The sequence below is a fragment of the Gopherus evgoodei genome, chromosome 12 (genome assembly GCF_007399415.2).
Source record: "Gopherus evgoodei ecotype Sinaloan lineage chromosome 12, rGopEvg1_v1.p, whole genome shotgun sequence".
Lineage (NCBI taxonomy): Eukaryota > Metazoa > Chordata > Testudines > Testudinidae > Gopherus > Gopherus evgoodei.
Window position 1 is genome coordinate 10,329,105 of NC_044333.1, and position 13,130 is coordinate 10,342,234.

Here is a 13,130-nt window from a genome sequence, read left to right on the forward strand (position 1 = left end):
TTGACTTCAATAAGCGTTGGAGCAGGCCCTAAATACGTCTGAGGTATCTTGTAATGTGAATGAGATACCTTGCAAATTTACTTAGCATTGGAACAGTGTTCCCGACACCCTTTAAGAGAGACCTGACAAAGAAGAATTAAAGTCCAGCAGTCTTGCCTCAACCTTCTAAGCTGTTAAACCTTCCTGCTTAGTCCTTGAATCCTTACTGTCTATATTACAGAAGCACTCAAGGCCCCAATCACGAAGGCAGCCCCAAGATCTGGAAAGGGAAGTCGTCTTGAATGTAATTTTTCCCAGATGGTCCCAGTATCATTTTGAGACCCAGATGGGTACCAGACCTATCAGCCCCTGATACTGTGGAATTTGAGCACCAATGATTAAGATTCACACATAGACATCCATCATGAGCTCACATATACAAAGTGTAGCAGGTTTGCTTAATATTCATTCTCTCTCATTCTTGTTTTAACTTGTCTTTGGTTACGGAAGATGTATTTTGCACCAAAAAATAGGGAGGAAGCAAACACTGCAATATCTCTAATACTACTGTGTGGCGACTGTTGGCATAACAGGCCTGCAGAGTGTGTTTCCTTCCCTTTTAGTGGCTGGTCCACATAAAGGACAACTGCCTACTAGCGCTTCCCTCTTACAAAGTTACTCCTTCAGCTCTGATAGTAGAGATCTATGCTTTAGTGGCTCCAGATTCAAGCACTGCCGATGACTCACGTTGGGAATCACGGCACTGGTAAAGGTTATCTTGTCAATGGCAGCCACTGTAAATGAAACTAAGATTGTTACTGAATCTGCTGGGCTAATGTCCCTTAAACCTTGATTTCTATTAAAATCCCACTATTCCTTATTGGCCTTGGTTACAATTATTGTCCACACCTTTATTTTCAGATTGATGTTAATTACACTAATGAGCCATTTCATCATTAGGCCAATTAAGTTTAATCCTTTTCACCAACAGGCATTCATGATATGTCATCCCAGTCATTCGGTAACCGGGGGCTCACCTAGCTCTCTGGTCCTGCCATGAGTAAGCATAAGGGCCTCAACAAACCACACTGCAATCAATTAATCATTTTATGACCATTAATAACTTATACCATATGTGAGCAAAAAGAATAATAAACCTAAATCTGGGCTGCAGGAGGCACCTTTCTCTGTTTAGCGATCCGTGAACAGGAACCAGCTGCTGACAGCCAGGCAGCTTTAGTCCCTAGGGCATTTCCTGTGTGAATGAGTTAGGTGCCTGCCTTACTTCACACCAACCAGCAGGAGGAGGGAAGGAGGGGCATGTGCCTAAATCTGGGCTTTAGGTACCTTTGTGGATCTGGGCCTAATTGCCTTTGGTGTGTAATTTCAATGGAGTAATGGGCCCAGGACCCAGAAAGTCAGTCTTAAAATGATCCTCTCACTGTTCAACACTGCACAGGGTTAAACACGGTTCAGGAGTTTGAGTACAGAGACCTCAGGCTGCTTAGTACCATGGCAACAAACACCAATACAAATCTTTAGAACCTTTCATTAAAGACACAGGAAAAGAAGAAAAACATTTAAAGCATTTGAAGTACAAAGTATTAAGTAAGGGTTTCATTTTATCAGTACCCCTGAATTACGTACCCTGTCTTTAGTGCTGTACAGTGACAGAGTCACGTTAACCCCATTGAGACTCTGGGCCCATTTATATTATCAAAATTAACACAACACAATTTGGCGATCCAGCCAAGAGTGTAAGGGTTAATATGCATTAATCTTTGCAAACAAGCCTTTATTTTCAAATTCAGTTTAAATAGTAAAAAGGGTTTGTTTTGTTTTTTGTTGGGGTTTCTTTGAGGGGGGAGTGTTGTGATTAATGTTTTATTGATTTTCATAAAGAAATAATGCGAAGTACAAAAAGTAAATGACTTACAGCTTATATATGTTTCTAAACACTGACCTTAGACTAACTTAGACCTACTCACATCCCCATGTGAAAAACAACCTAAACTGTTGTAGGTTATGCAAGCAATAAAGAGTAGGAGGAGTTGTAAAATAGAATGGCAGCTACTTTAACTTACACTTTCTCAGCCCTTCTTCCATCTCCCTTACACATCAGTCGAGTCAGTATAAACGAGCCTCAGAGAGTTTAGCTGAGTGCAAGGGAGCCTGGCTTGTAGCACTTCATTGCATGGTGCCACCAAGTGAGTGGGTCCAAGTCTGAGTTCTGAGCACACCCTTCTTTGCTCTGTAAAGGAAGAGCAGAAAGTCAATAGTGTTTTCCATTGACCTCTTGCAATCCCCAATAACTGTTGCTAAGAGTGCCACTAAGCAGGGGCTGCTCCAGGCCCCAGCACGCCAAGCGCGTGCTTGGGGCGACATGCCGCGGGGGGGGCACTTTGCCGGTCACCGGAAGAGCGGCAGGCAGGGTGCCTTCGGCGGCATGCCTGCGCAGGGTCCGCTGGTCCCGCAGCTCTGGTGGACCTTCCACAGGTGTGCCTGTGGAGGGTCTGCTGGTTCCACGGCTCCACCGAAGCCACAGGACCAGCGGACCCTCCGCAGGCACGTCTTCTGGAGGTCCACCGGAGCCGCAGGACTGGTGAACGGCAGAGCGCCCCCCGCGGCATGACGCCATGCTTGGGGAAGCGAAAAGTCTAGAGCCACCCCTGCCACTAAGGAGCTGTAAACTCTCCATTCTGACATCCTCAGATACTTACTCCATTAAAAAAAATATTCTTGAAAGTTCCAGTTCATAGGCTGACATACATTCTCAACCTTCAGTTCAGGAACTTTAGCGTACAACTCCCTTTCGCATTAATGCTGTTTGCTGGCCTTCTCTCATGACTCGTGAAAGACAATCCAGCCATCAGTCTCTGCTTGAACCGAAACTGATCAAAGACTTGCAGAGAGCAGTGAAGGGCATTGGGAGACACACCTAGACCCCTCCTGACAACTGTGTCAAAATTAAGGCATCTCCATTAGCATACAAAATGGAGAACAGAGAACTGCACTGAACTCTGGGACCAGAAAAGCAGGGAAGCACTGCATCCTGGGGGATCTCTACTCCAGATGTTAATGAACCAACGCCTGCACACACCCAGCTCAGCAGTTATCAGACTAGTTCTAGTAATGAATCCTTGACTGGTATCCAAAATACTGGAGCTGCCTAATTGCATTGTGAGCTCCCTGGAAGAAAACACCACCCATAACCAAGAGTGATCAGCTCCTAACGTCTAGCCTAAAGAAAACCCTGGAGACATCAGTTTATTCATAAACAAATCTAGTGTTCTCCCTTGAACCATGGAGGTTTTTGTAGAGAAACAACAATCTATACTCAAGTCAGTGTTCTGCTGCTCGGATCCAAGCTATGCATCAGTTCCACTGAGACTCCATCTTCTCCTGACTGATCTGCTCTGCCTGTCTCCAGCACTCAGGACCCTGAGCTGCCATCATCATGAAGTGGGTGAGATCCCTCCCTCCCTCTCTCTGTTTTCTTTTCTACCTGAGGTATTAACATTTAATAATGTAACTGTTACATTGGTTTAGGCTCTCCTTGTGTAGTTATCACTATTATTCAATAAATATCTTCTATGGTTAAGCTGGTTGCTTCTCTCTCTCTGAACGTTACTCTTCTGTTACTCCCCATTCACTCTGCAGCAATGCTTCTTTTACCTAAGCTAAGATCCCTGTAGCACCCAAAAACACTGTGAGGTTTGCTCATCAAGTGGGTTACTACCAGTACAATCATGATATGAAAGTGGGGATAGAGATGTGCTGCACCTGTGACATACAATGCTGGCAGCTTGGAAGTGCTGCTCGACCCAGACTACTGCGACCAGGGCCATATAAGGGTGGCAGCTTGAAAGTGCTGCTTGAACCAGTTTGCTGAGTTCAGGGGCATATAAGGGTGGCATCCTGGAAGTGCTGTTCGACCCAGCCTGCTCAGGCTTACTCTAGTCCGGTGCGGTACTTGAGGTATATAAGGGTGGCAGCTTGAAGTGCTGCTTGACCCAGCCCACTGAGTCCAGGGACATATAAGCTTGAGAGTGCTGATTGACCCGGTCCACTCAGATTTGCTCTTTTAGTGTGCATGTGTTCATCTGATTCTGGGGCTGGAGGAACCCAGCCCTTGGGAATCTAGGTCCTGCAGGATAGCTCCATTGGGAGGGGACTTGCAGCAGGGAGGAGTAGAGCTCCATATGAAAACACACGTGACACAAGCAGCACATTGATAGAATTACAGAACCCACCCCCAGAAGAGTAACCCTAATAAATGAACATACCCCAAAGTAACAGGAAAATCTGGTAACAGAGTACAACTCCCTTTGGCATTAATGCTGTTTGCCAGCCTAGTCTCACCCACGGAGTTTTCACCACACTCATTGCTCAGTTAGTTCTGGCCTCCCTTCTTTCTGACACATACCATCAGTCCAGTCCAATCTTGAGTTCACCTATTACCTCATTCAGAGTGAGATCAGAACACACACAGAGCTGGCTCTTCATGCAGTCTCTCATTGCTGCAGCTTTGCTGAATCCCAAACACAACAGAGCCCGGAAAAGCCTGTTTATATTTCAGACTGGCTTTTATTTGCATTTTATACAAAAACACTGAACAAGCACACGATGGGTGGGACAATACACGACTGAAGGTTCTTTTGTCATGGCAAGTAATAACAAGCCATTTCCCATGTGAATACATCTGTACACAATATCTGCAATTGTGATAATGGAGGTTAGATAAAGGGTTTAAATTCCTCAACTGCAATTGTGACATCCCATCACGCTGAGCGGCTGGTCAAAGGTGTGTTTTGATTAAATATGACATCCGATTTCTCCCTCCTGGGGTGAGTCCAATATATAACTCCTCAGTATGGGGTGAAAAGAAGTTCAGTTCAGAGTTGAAGCTTTGGCTGAAGATAAGTGTATTCTTAAGAAAGCTCACAAATGGGGCCTGATTATGTAAGTTGCTGACTTCAATAGACACAATAATGCCCATCACCTCACAGGCTGAATCCCTCATTTCACTGGGAAGAATTTACAATCTGCACATGTGGAGAGATATGCACCGTATTGTTTTTCCTTTACAAACAAATCTTAAGCTTTAACAAACAAATCATTTATTCCCTGAGGAGACATTATGAAACCCTCGTGAGATGACATCATGATCCACACTTTGTATAACCACAACCCTATTAGTTTACGTATGCTACTACGTTTCCAGGACAGCAAGCTACATCAACCTAGCAGACCACAGCACATGTCCGGCTCAGCGATGCTGTTTCCTATTAATCAGATTGCACCCCAGGCTGGATCAACAGTAAGTGATGGGGCAATGACCCCCGATCCTAAGAGAGAAAGAAAAAATATTCCATCTTTCTCATGAATTGACTCATCTGTGGCATGCTTAGCTTACCTCCATGGTTCATTTGTCTAGCAGCCTGCAAAATACCAGCACTCAAAGGTTTAATAAATACCAGAATCAAAGGTGTTGTGAATATTACAATCCCATTTTAACTGTTTCAATTGATTTCACAGTTAATTAAATCTTCACTGAATCAATGTCAAATAAATTGCTGTCCATAAAATATTGCCTTGCCTGTAAATTTAGAGTGATCAGCATGAATCCCAGCTGAGATACTCAGATTGCTGGCCAAATTTTTGTATTCAGTGGCTTGAAGCCATACTCCCTCAGGCTATGATCTCATCCAGTCTCACAAGTAAAGAAGGACTGAGCTAAGCCACACAAGCATGAGAGTGCCAAGAAAAATTCAGTGTTGAAAACCCAAGATGATCCAGTACATAGCACTCTTCCCTGTGAGTTAGTGCTCCAGCATGGTGTACCCTAATACCATGCTGTTGGAGATGCCAGCTTATGGAGGTTCAAACCAAGTTATTGACCAAGCAGGGACACTGAAGACCCCATAGTCCTTTTGGCAAGAGTAGGGATATTAGACCTACCATCCTGGTAAAATTGCTTTTTGGTAGTTATGTTCCACCCCCCAGCGCTTTGGTGATGATGTCTTGACCAGACTGGGCCAAGAGAGTGACCCACATAACATCACCACCTCCGCTTGCTCTGCCTGAATCCCAAACCCACCTGGAATGTGAAACTTTGCCCCCTTCCCCCACACTAGTGTGTGTCCTTTTTCTTCCCCACTTTATGTTTTTTTGGGAGAGTGGCAGATTCCTTCTTTCATATCCCTCTCCTTTTGGTTTCTGTTTAATAAGAGTCTAGGTTAACCAGCCAAGACTGTATATTTTGCAACACTGCTATAAGCCTGTGACCAGAAAGGCACCTAACAGCAATGCCCTAAACAGCCCAATATTGGTACAAATTGGCCAGGTCTCAGAGTGCCTGTGCCCAGAGGTGAAGTAAACCGGTACGGTCCAGTATGGCATATCGGCAAGAGCTGGTTCACCATGCTGGACTGGACTGGCTTCCCCAGGCTGGCGATTTAAAGGGCCTGGGGCTCCAGTAACAGGGCTCAGGCAGCAATTTAACGGCCTGGGGCTCTCTTGCAGTAGCAGCAGCCAGGAGCCCCGGGCCCTTTAAATCACTGCCAGACCCCTGGGCCACCACCGTTACCCCAGGTTCTCTGGCAGCAATTTAAAGGGCCCGGGGTTCTGGCTGCTGCATGGAGCCCCAGGCCCTTTAAATCGCCACGCAAGCCCACTGCCAGAGCCCTGGGGTAGCGGCAATAGGGCTCCGGCAGTGATTTAAAGGGCCAGGGGCTCCCAGCCGCCGCTACTGCAGTGGAGCCACGGGCCCTTTTAATCTCCCCCAGAGCCCCGAGCCCGGGGTAGCAGTGGCAGCCGGGAGTCCCTGGGGCTCCGCTGGCAATTTAAAGGGCCTGGGGCTTTGTTGCGGCAGCGGCAGCTGGAGCCCCAGGCCCTTTAAATACCCCATAGCCCTGGGAGTCACTACCAGAAGTAGAAGCTGCATTTTCTATCTTTGCTGTGCTCTTCTTTCCCCTCTTGCATGAGTTTGTCTCGTTTGGTCTCCCAGAAAATGGAACTGCATTTTAACAATGACAGCTCCAGCCCACCTCAACTAACTTTGTCTCTTTCCCAAAAAGAACAGTTATTGCCATATTTAATACTGACTAAAAGACTATCATACAAAGGAGTTTTCCTTATAAAAACGCTACAGCTTTTTTTAAAAAAAGGAACAAGGGTTGTGGTTAAAATAAAAAAAAGTCTTACTTAATATTTTACATTGCAAATGCTTTATCTTTAATAAAAGGTTAAAAGGATGTTGTGTTTGCCACAGTACTAAGCAGCCTGTATACTAAACCCTGAACCTCGTTTAAAATCTTTTAATGTTGGATAGTGACAGGGTCATGCTGACACCTTTGAGCCCATATATTGCATCTAAATTAATAGAACAGGACCTATATATTTAAAAAACACTCAGGAATGCTTTGGAATGAAAGGTAATATGCTTTGGAATGAAAGGTAATATGCAAGATATGTTTGTTTCATACATAAAGTGGCTATTGGGCCAAATTCTGCATTGACATACTCACCACACAGCCTCAGTAAGTTCACTTGAGCCTCACAAGGTGTAGGTCAGTGCAGGTTTTGGTCCATTACCTACAAAATATACAATATACACTATTGTACTTCATATGCCATAAAAATAAGCCAAGAAATTCTGTAATAAAACTGATTCATGAAGTTTGATTAAGTCTGCGTCTTATTAGCGTCTCAAGTTTCAATATTTACCAAGTAAATATTTGCCATTCCTATAACAATGTATTTTGATAGGATCTTTTGTTCATTGTTGCCATTCAGATTTTTGAATTTTAATCTGTAAACGCAAAGGGCCTAGTTCTGCCCTGAGATGCTCATGCACATTGTTTTCTCCCATACACAAAGAGCACTCATATCTTTTCAGAGATTAAATGACTTCCTTTAGATTAAATGAAAACATCAACATAGGAAAGAATAATAAAATCTCTATGAGAGAGCATAGTGTGTGTTTCCCCTCTAATTCAGGCTGCATCTGCAGTTAACACAAAATGGCAGTAGAGGACTCCTCTACACGTAAAGGTGCAGTATGTGCAAAATACATCTTCTTCCCGTCAGAATACGTAACTACATAGACAGCATATGACTACTAGTTATGGGAATAGGTGCTCTGCACAGGTACAGTATCTGAGTTTAGACTTTAGCATTTTTTAAATCCTAAATATCCTGAGGTGGTGACGAAAAAAAATCAAAAATATTCTGGAGGACTTCAAAAATATGGAGTTTCAAAGTTCTTTTTGTACAAAGAAAGTAAGAACATTTCATAGTAATCGAACTAATGTGATTTCCACAAAAGGACAGCTTACCCCAGTTCCAATTGCATTATTGTACCCGTTTTCCTCCACAGAAGATCTTAAGGAGTAAGAAAGCTAGACACTTATCCATGCTATTATAATGACGCTTCAAACACGGAAGTCTAGTTTTCAATTATTTTGATTTTGATTCCATGACAATTATTTTCTAATGTCTATAAAAAAAGATACTACGAAGACTGTTGAAAAGTTTATTTTCACAGTGACTTGTAGTAAATCAGTATAATCTGCATTTCAAATGTATTGCCTTACTATGTTTTACATTACATACTTATGTATTTTTCAGGGACAACTCTACTCGTTCGATCAATTCAGCACTCAGAAAGCCTACAGAGCAAGAAGCTTCACATCATTAAAATAGAGCTGAAGCCAAAGATTAACATTTCACATGTGGGTGCCTGAAGTTAGGCACCTAAATAGGAGTACCCTGATTTTTCAGAAGCTAAAAACTCTTATAGCTCACATCGACATCAGTGGAATCTGTGGGTGCACCGAACCTTTGAAAACCAGACCACATTTAGTTAAGTGCCTAACTACAGATTTAAGTGCATATCTTTAGGCACCCACATTTAAAAATTGTAGCCAGGGCCGTCCTTAGGCTTAGGCAACATAGGCAGCTGCGTAGGGCACCTGAAAATTTGGGGCACCGCTGGGTCTTAGTGTCCACCCCCTTGCTTTCCTATCCCTGTTCTGACCCTTCCTGCAGGCTCCCACAGATGGCTGCTCTAGCCTGGTGAGTCTTCCTTGGAAGGGAATCTAGTAGTTAAAAGTGAAAAAACCTCCAGCCTGCCAGACCTATTAGCACAACATTGAAACTGTTAAAGAGACATTCAAGGGGTAATAAAGCCATTTAACAGGCATTTGCCAACTACAAGGTATATACTGACAGGTTTCAGAGTGGTAGTCCTGTTAGTCTGTATCAGCAAAAACAAGGACGAGTCCTTGTGTCATCTCAAAGACTAACAAATTATTTGGGCATAAGCTTTTGTGGACTAAAATCCATTTCATCAGATGTCCACGAAAGCTTATGCCCAAATACATTTTTATACTGTCAGTTTCTGACTTTACTGACAAAAACAGTTGTGCATTAATGTAATATTTACACAGAACATATCAGTCTACAGGACCTTAGTTTAAAATTTGCTTTAAAAATATTTCATTAGTGAGCTGGTGAAGATTATAAAATCACATTTCTAAAAAATGCTTACATAGAGTTTTAGATGCACAATCATCTTTAGCCTTCAATGTGTGGATCTTCAGACATAGTTTTTTAAATAAATCCTTCAAAAGACCTCCCTTATCTAAAATACACGTTTTAATTACTATAGTTAAAAAAAAAGTGCTTCCAAGTCTTCCTGTCCTTTCTGTCCATCCCTTCACCACCTCTCCCCCCACTCCCCACTGAAGAGAGCCCTAAAGGGACAACAGTCCTTCCCTTCCAGATAGCTGGACAAAGAGTTCCCTTTCTTTACTTCTGACTATCCGACAAACTAGTTTTAAAAGAACCCTCCAGCAAAATCAGTACCTTTGTAAGACAAAATCCTTGTTATACCTAAAATGTTTGGAAACATATTTTTTTAAAGTTGGTGAAATTTCATAACCATGTCTCTTGTTATGGAGATCACACAAAGTAAATTACTGTTCCCTTTTTCTAAAAGCAATGAACATTGTTATGAACACACTAAATCGCTCTGATTAATTTAAAAGAATGTCTTTGTTTCAGTGAGTTAAATATGTAGTAATCTGGAATGCTGGCTTAAGATTTGAGTACATTTAAAATATAAATTCAACTTAGAAATACTGATGAAGAAAATGTAAAACAGAGAAGAGCTGCATCATGTATTCCATTATATGTAATGTTGTATTCAGCAGGACAGCTGACTCACCCTTACTATGAAGTTTTTGCAAATAAATCTCTGACAAACTTCAGGGCATATCAAAAAACCTGTGACTGACATTTTTTATTCCCAAATTTTAGTGCTTTTAATTAGGTACTTTCTTCATGTCCATTCTGCATGAGGGAGAGTGCATGGAAGTCTCTGCAGGGAACTGTGACTCTCCGCCACCATGAGGCAGGCTGGGCATCTCAGGCCATGGCTACACTTACAATTCTGCAGCGCTGGTAGTTACAGCTGTGTTTGTACAGCTGTGTAGGGCCAGCGCTGCAGTGTGGCCACATTTGCAGCATTTGCAACGCTGTTGGGAGTGGTGCATTGTGGGCAGCTATCCCAGCATTCAAGTGGCTGCAGTGTGCTTTTCAAAAGAGGGGGGTGGGGTGGAATGTAACAGGGAGCGTGGGAGAGACAGAGAGATTGGATTTTTGGAGCTGACACTGTTCTCAGCTACCTGCCTTGCAAGTTCTAAGGACTGGAAGACACACAGTGCCTACCTTCAATCATTTTAAAAGTTCTGACCCCTTCCCCCAACCCTCTCTCATTCACTAAATGCAAATTATGCACTCCTAAATAACCATCAGACCAGATAAGCATCTGCTCAACATGGACTTCCCCCTCCCCCCCTGCCGTGTGAGCGTGCTGTTTCTCTCTTCAAGCAAACAGCTGTGAACATTCCAAAGTAATTCCCCTGCCTGCCTCTGCTCGCTCAGCAAACAGGAGCTGTGTTTGTTTTTTAAATAAGCAGTTTGGCTGAACTCCGAGCTCCCCCTTTCTTCCGGTTTGTTGTGGACAGGAATTCTGCGATACCTCCTTATACCCCGGAGGTCAATAAAAGCGCTGGTGGGGTCCACACTTGCTGACCAGTGCTGGATCACCAGCGCTGGAATCGCTACACCCGAGGTTCGAGCGGGTGTACAGCCAGCGCTGCAATCAGGGAGTTGCAGCGCTGGCCGTGCTTTGCAAGTGTGGCCACATCCTAAGTTGCAGCGCTGTAACCCCCTCACCAGCGCTGCAACTCTCTAGTGTAGCCATGGCCTCATTATCCTTTGCTGTCAAGTCCCTTCTCCCCCTCCCCCACCAGGCTGTGAGCGTGGGCTGCCATCCGGCATAGGGGCACCAGTTTAATAATACTGCCTAGGGCCCCATAAATCCTAAGGACGGCCCTGATTGCAGCCTACATTTTTAATTACTAACAGCTAGAATTTCTGAACCTTCGACTAGAAACAGTTCCCTTATTATAAAGTGACATAGGGAAAATGGAGACATTCTTTCAACAAACTCTGTATCCCATTTTAACATTGTCTTAACAATCAATGGAAGTACTAATATACTGTGCGTTTGTGCAGTGTCTAGCATAGTGGGACCCATACATGTTGTTACAATACAAATATTCTTTAAGGCTTGTTTTCTACTCCACAGGTTGCCCCACTACCAGTGCCACAAACAATGTTATATATTGCGTAAGCAAGATGCCCGCTGCCAGCTTGAGGCTCAGAAATGTCAACTGTAATTCAGACTTTCAAATCTATTTTAGTTTCTCAGTCTTGGTGGGAAGTGCTTCTGATGTTTATTTAAACTTAAACATTGAGAGAACAAGCAACATTTTATTTTAAATTATGTCAGCTCTCATATATGATTCTTTTTAAATATGCAATGTATGACAGGCTATGAATACACTGTATAAGCATGTAAGAAAATGGCTTCTAGCATTCAAAGTTAAGTCTTGAATTTAAATAAGATTTTTCTTAAAACATCTTACTCTCAAAAGAGAAGACCAATGAACAATAACAAAAACCAGGAATAGTATTTCCCATACTGGATTGGATTACTGGTACATTTTGTGTATGGCATGGGCATATTCCTGATGCCATTGGCTAAAAAGCAGCTGGCCACTTGTGCAATATTGAATATGTTGGGGAGGGAAGAGTACCTTTTGACCTCTCTTTTACCCTGGAGCAAGAGGTTTGATTTCCCTTATGTAAGCATGTTTAAAATAGAAAATTAGCAGTTGTAAATGGTATAACAGATGTACATGTGTCATACTTGGCCAGATACTGCCCTCAGTTACAGCTACGAAACCCTATTGGCTTCAATGGGATTTTATTCCTGTAATCAGGGGAAGAATTTGTGATACTAAAAACAGTAGGCCACACACACACACACACACACACACACACACACACACACACACACGAGATTTTTTGGGACAACCAATTAAACTGAGATGCTGATGATGTCACCAACAAACAACAGTAGCGTTTAGAAGATCACTTCACATTCAATATTGAATTTGTTTTTGATGAGCCAATGCCAAATTTTGTACAGGATTAAAGAAATGTTAAAACCTAATCCAGCACTTGTTCAAAAACAAATTAGCCTGGCATTGCAAGTGAAATTCATAGGCTCTAAAGTGGAGGCATAGTCATAGACTCATAGACTCTAGGACTGGAAGGGACCTCGAGAGGTCATCGAGTCCAGTCCCCTGCCCTCATGGCAGGACCAAATATTGTCTAGACCATCCCTAAAAGACATTTATCTAACCTACTCTTAAATATCTCCAGAGATGGAGATTCCACAACTTCCCTAGGCAATCTATTCCAGTGTTTAACTACCCTGACAGTTAGGAACTTTTTCCTAATGTCCAACCTAAATCTCCCTTGCTGCAGTTTAAGCCCATTGCTTCTTGTTCTATCATTGGAGGCTAAGGTGAACAAGTTTTCTCCTTCCTCCTGATGACACCCTTTTAGATACCTGAAAACTGCTATCATGTCCCCTCTCAGTCTTCTCTTTTCCAGACTAAACAAACCCAATTCCTTCGGCCTTCCTTCATAGGTCATACCTACCACAGTCCTAGTGTTTGTTCAGGAATATTAATCCAGAGATATCATATAGTGTATGATGCATCAGTTCA

The 13,130-nt window shown here is 43.0% G+C and overlaps 1 long non-coding RNA gene across 6 annotated transcripts in view; it reads right to left on the reverse strand.

Annotated features, from left to right (window-relative positions):
* LOC115660512 overlaps positions 1 to 13,130 on the reverse strand; it is a 36,357-nt gene that overhangs the window by 8,048 nt on the left and 15,179 nt on the right. For 3 of the 6 annotated variants that reach the window (XR_004002831.1, XR_004002827.1, XR_004002830.1), the window contains exons 3-4: positions 7,509 to 7,575; positions 2,064 to 2,230 (exon numbers count right to left, since the gene is read on the reverse strand). This is a non-coding gene — a long non-coding RNA (uncharacterized LOC115660512). Of the gene's footprint in view, positions 1 to 2,063; positions 2,231 to 4,565; positions 5,328 to 7,508; positions 7,576 to 13,130 lie in introns of those variants that run through there. The other 3 variants (XR_004002829.1, XR_004002832.1, XR_004002828.1) reach the window with 2 other exon arrangements.